The following is a 5,820-nucleotide window of genomic DNA, read 5'->3' as shown; positions in this document are numbered from 1 at the left end:
AATCATAACTGAGATATATCATAATTTTCAGGATACAGGAAGTTTCTTGTTAATTGAATTATTTGATAAATTGAATCTTAACTAGAAAACTCCTTTTCTTTCCACTCTTTTGGAAATATTTCTAGAATATATCAGTTCTTTTTTCCAGTCCTTAGAAAGCACAGGATAGGCTGGGCACTGTGGCTCACACCTATAATCTCAATGAGATAAAGTACCTGAAGTGCTTAGCACAGTGCCTGGAGCATAATATGTGCTTAATAGCTGTTGTCTACTGTTTTCTTTTCTTTTCTTTTTTTTTTTTGAGACAGAGTCTCACACTGTTGCCTGGGCTGGAGAGTAATGGTGCGATCTCGGCTCACTGCAACCTCCGCCTCTGCCTCCCAGGTTCAGGTGATTCTCCTGCCTCAGCCTCCCGAGTAGCTGGGATTATAGTTGCCTGCCACCACACCCAACTAATTTTTTGTATTTTTAGTAGAGACAGGGTTTTACTATGTTGGCCAGGCTGGTCTCGAACTGCTGACCTCGTTATCTGCCCACCTTGGCCTGCCAAAGTGCTGGGATTACAGGCGTGAGCCACCATGCACAGCCTACGATTGTTAATGTTGTTCATCTTATTGCCACTATTGCTGTTAGTTCTCTTTGGTTTCCGGGAGCAAAGGAAATGAACTTAAGCTAGCTTAAGCAAGGAAAAAAATGTATATATATATAAAATCATCATCATATGTATGATAATGATAACAGGGGTGCTTCATGGAACCCAAGTAAAATTACAGCTAGACTTCAAGAAAATAGTCAGGTAAGAACTGAAAGATGATATCAGGAATACATTCTACTCCTAATTTTCCTCTCAACATCTCCTTCATTCCTTTTTTTTTTTTTTTTTCCCGAGACAGAGTTTCGCTCTTGTTGCCCAGGCTGGAGCGCAATGGTATGATCTCCACTCACTACAATGTCTGTCTCCTGGGTTCAAGTGATTCTCCTGCCTCAGGCTCCCAAGTAGCTGGGATTATAGGCATGCACCACTATGCCAGGCTAATTTTTGTATTTTTAGTAGAGATGGGGTTTCACCATGCTAGTCAGGCTGGTCTCAAACTCCTGAACTCAGGTGACCCACCTGCCTTGACCTTCCAAAATGTTGGGAGTACAGGTGTGAGCCACTGCACTTGGCTCTTCATACTTTGCTTTTAAAAAAGAGCTCCTTCTTTGCTTTTCAGTCCACATGACATGCAGTAGAGAATCACCTCTCATCGTTTGTTTGTTTTGAGACGGAGTCTCTCACTGTTGCCTGGGCTAGAGTGCAAAGGTGCGATCTCGGCTCACTGCAACCTCCGCCTCCCAGGTTCAAGCAATTCTCCTGCCTCAGGCTCCCAAGTAGCTGGGATTACAGGTGCCAGCCACCAAGCTCCTGCTAATTTTTTGTATTTTTAGTAGCGACAGAGTTTCACTATGTTGGCCAGGCTGGTCTCGAATTCCTGACCTTGTGATCCGCCTGCCTCAGAATCCCAAAATGCTGGGATTACAGGCGTGAGCCACCGTGCTCAGCCTTGTTTGTATTTTTAATAGAGACAGTGTTTCGCCACGTTGGCCAGGCCAACTCCTGGACTCAATTGATCTGCCCACCTCTGCCTCCCAAAATGCTGTGATTACAGGTGTGAGCCTCCACACCCAGCCACCTCTCATCTTCTGAGTTTACATCTCCTACATCTTAGACTAGCCCAGACTAAACTAGAATCTCTTAGTCTGAATACGAAATGCCAAAGACAACAAATGGAATTCTTTTTTCTTTTTCCCATAGAACTTACCATCTAGAATACAAAATAATTTACTTATTTATTTTTTTGATTATTTATGGTTTGCTTCTCCAGATGCACATGCCTTGTTTAATCAACTGGGGCCAAGTGTGCAGGGTCATGTCTAAAACATGAAGTGAACCACCATTAAGGAATCGGGAAACCAGTAGCAATTTTCAGAGAAAGGAAGAATCATGCACCAGATATATCCTCCAAAAGATCTCCACCAAAGTTTTATTTCTGTTAAAGTAGCGCCAACTCGGTGTTCTTTATATTACACACACCCAACATTCACAATGTACCCACCAATCTGTTAAAAATAAAATATCTCTCAGCATCACATTTAATTATTTAAATGACATTTTCAGTTTGACTTTTTAAATTCTTTTTTTTTTTGAGACGGAGTCTCGCTCTGTCACCCAGGCTGGAGTGCTGTGGCCGGATCTCGGCTCACTGCAAGCTCCGCCTCCCGGGTTCATGCCATTCTCCTGCCTCAGCCTCCCAGGTAGCTGGGACTACAGGCGCCGCCACCTCGCCCGGCTAGTGTTTTGTAGTTTTTAGCAGAGACGGGGTTTCACCGTGTTAGCCAGGATGGTCTCGATCTCCTGACCTTGTGATCCACCTGTCTCGGCCTCCCAAAGTGCTGGGATTACAGGCTTGAGCCACCGCGCCCGGCCTGCTCTTGTTTTCTAAGCCAGAGTGCAATGGCGAGATCTTGGCCTTCCAGGTTCAAGCGATTCTCCTGCCTCATCCTCCTGAGTAGCTGGGATTACAGGTGCAAACCACCAAGCCTGGCTATTTTGTATTTTTAGTAGAGACGGGGTTTCACCATGTTGGCCAGGCTGATCTCGAACTCCTTACCTCAAGAGATTCACCTGCCTTGGCCTCCCAAAGTGCTGGGATTATAGGCCTGAGCCACCGACCCCGGCCCACTATTCACATTTTAACAAGTAATCCTTAATATATATTTATAGATTCAAAATTAATAATACAGCTGGATGCAGTGGCTCAGACCTCTAATCTCAGCACTTTGGGAGGCCAAGGCAGACGAATCACTTGAAGTCAGGAGTTGGAGACCAGCCTGGCCAACGTGGTGAAACCCTTTCTCTACTAAAAATAGAAAAATTGGCTGGGCGTGGTGGTGCATGCCTGTAATCCCAGCTACTTGGGAGGCTGAGGCACCAGAATCGCTTGAACCTGGGAGGCAGAGGTTGCAGTGAGCCCAGATTGCACCACTGCACTCCAGCCTGAGTGTCACAGCGAGACTCCATCTCAAACAACAACAACAACAAAAAAAAAAAAAAAAAAGAAGAAGAAGAAGAAGAAGAGACAACTATTACTCATAAGAAACTCCATGGCTGGACCATGATCTGCATCCCTGAGTCTGTCACAGTTGGTGTCGCAAGACAGAGTTTTATTCCTCCTTGTGTGCCGTTTCCTTTCTAGGGTATTTAGCAAATGCCATTGGGAACAGAAGGGATATTTGGCAATGTGACTGAATGCAGGGAGAGAGACAGACAGAGATTCTTTTTGAATATTATTGGAGAAGGGCAGTCTTTTCAATGTGAACACTCTGATTGTATATACATCACGGATAGGATTGATACACTCCTGATCTCATCTAAAGTGGAGCAGAGCTGAATGGCTCAAGCCTGTGCCAAATGTAGAGAAGAGATAGGATCCTAGGGAAAGGGTGCAAGTCTCTGTCATGGAGGGAGGAGAAAAGAAAGAGAAGATCCCAAAGGGAGAGTGTATATTTGTGGGCAAAAAGAGGCGTGGCCATATAGGGCAGCTCAATGGACCTAAAAGAAGATGTCCTAAATGGACCACTGTCCATTAAGGATAAACGGGAAAGCTAATATGAAAAGAATGGAGGAACTCTTTCCAAACTCTTACTCCCTTGGGGCTTGGAGTTGGGAGCTCGGACACTAACTTGAAGCAAGGGACTATTATGTACATTCTGTAAGAATAAAGCTCTGTGAGGGCAAGGAGCTTTGTTTATTTTGTTCACTGATATATCCTGAGCGCCTGGCACCTATAGTTACTCAATAAATATTTGTTCAATTAAATAAATTCTAGATTGTGTATATATGCTTGGCTGGCTAACAGAGGGATTGTTTTATATTGGATTGTACCACTTCTGCATTTCCTGTTCAGGGCATAATTCTGATGTTTCATTAGAAATCAGCCAGACACGTTGGCTCACGCCTGTAATTCCAGCACTTTAGGAGGCAGAGGAGGACGTATCACTTGAGGTCATAAGTTCAGGATCAGCCTGGTCAACATGGTGAAACCCCCCTCTTCTAAAAATACAAAAATTAAAATGAAAAAACAAAAATTAACCGGGCATGGTGGGGCATGCCTGTAGTCCCAGCTACTGGGGAGGCTGAAGCAGGATAATCACTTGAACCTAAGAGATGGAGGTTGTGGTGAGCCAAGATTGCGCAGCTGCACTCCAGCAAGTCTGGGTGTGGTGGCTCGAGTCTGTAATTCCAGCATTTTGGGAGGCAGAGGCAGGCAGATCACTTGAGGTCAGGAGTTCCAGACCAGCCTGGCCAACATCGTGAAACCCCTTCTCTACTAAAAATACAAAAATTAGCCAGACATGGGGGCACACAACTGTAATCCCAGCTATTTACTTCTTAGGAGGCTGGGGTTGAGGTGGGAGGATCGCTTGAGGTCGGGAGGCGGAGGTTGTAGTGAATGGAAATCACGCTACTGGATTCCAGCCTGTCGACAGAGTGAGACTCCATCTCAAAAAAAAAAAAAAAAAGAAAAAGAAAAAAGAAATCAACCAGTAGATCAAGTGCAATGGCTCACACCTGTCATCCCAGCACTATGGGATGCCAAGGCAGGCAGATCACTCGAGCTCAAGAGTTTGTATATATATGATAATCATCACAATGATAATGATGCAGCCTAGGGAACATGGTGAAATGTCATCTCTACAAAAAATACAAATATTAGCCAGGCGTGGTGGCGCAAGTCTGTGGTTATAGCTACTCTGGAGGCTGAGCAGGGAGGATCACTTGAGCCCAGGAAGTTGAGGCTGCAGTGAGCTGACATAATGCCACTGCACTCCAGCCTGGGCAACAGAGCAAGACCCTGTTAAAAAATAATAATAAAATGAAATTTAGATGTAGACTCTGCTTGTGATGGTTTATTTTATGTGTCAACTTGACCAGACTAAGGGATACTCAGCTGGTAAAACATTATTTCTGGGTGTGTCTGTGAGGATATTTCTAGAAGAGATGAGCATTTGATTCCATAGATTGAGTAAAGAAGATCTACTCTAATCAGTGCAGGTAGGCATCATGCAATTCCTTGAGGGCTCTAATAGAACAAAAGGGTGAAGGAGAAGCGAATTATCCCTCTCTCTTTTGTTTATTTTTCAATTTTTTTGAGATGGAGTCTTGCTCTGTCACTCAGACTGGAGTGCAGTGGTGCGATCTTGGCTTACTGTAGCTTTTGCCTCCTGGGTTCAAGCAATTCTTGTGCCTCAGCCTCCTGAGTAGCTGGAATTACAGAGGTATGCCACCATGCCTGGCTAATTTTTGTATTTGTAGTTGAGATGAGGTTTCACCATGTTGGCCAGGCTGGTCTCGAACTAGTGACCTCACGTGATCCACCTCAAGTGATCCACCCTCTTCGATCACCCAAAGTATTGGCATTACAGGCGTAAGCCGCCACCATGCCGGCCTCTCTCTCTTTTGAACTCGGACACTCATCTTCTCTTGCCCTTAGAGCTTCTGGTTCTCAGGCCTTCAGACTCTGGGACTTACCCCAGCAGTTCCTATGGTTCTCAGGCTTGTGGTTTTGGAGTGACAGTTACACCACTGGCTCCTCTGGTTCCCAGTCCTTCAGACTCAAACTGAATGACCACTGGCTTTCTTAGGTTCTCTGGCTGGCAGAAGGCAGATTGTGAGATTTCTAGGCCTCCATAAATATATAAGCTAAGCTAATTCTCATAAGAAATATTCTCTCTCTCCTTTTTTTTTTTTTTTTTTTGAGACCAGGTTTTACTCTTGTT

The sequence above is a fragment of the Colobus angolensis genome, unplaced genomic scaffold (genome assembly GCF_000951035.1).
Source record: "Colobus angolensis palliatus isolate OR3802 unplaced genomic scaffold, Cang.pa_1.0 Scaffold29, whole genome shotgun sequence".
NCBI classification, from domain to species: domain Eukaryota; kingdom Metazoa; phylum Chordata; class Mammalia; order Primates; family Cercopithecidae; genus Colobus; species Colobus angolensis.
This window is presented reverse-complemented; position numbering follows the sequence as displayed.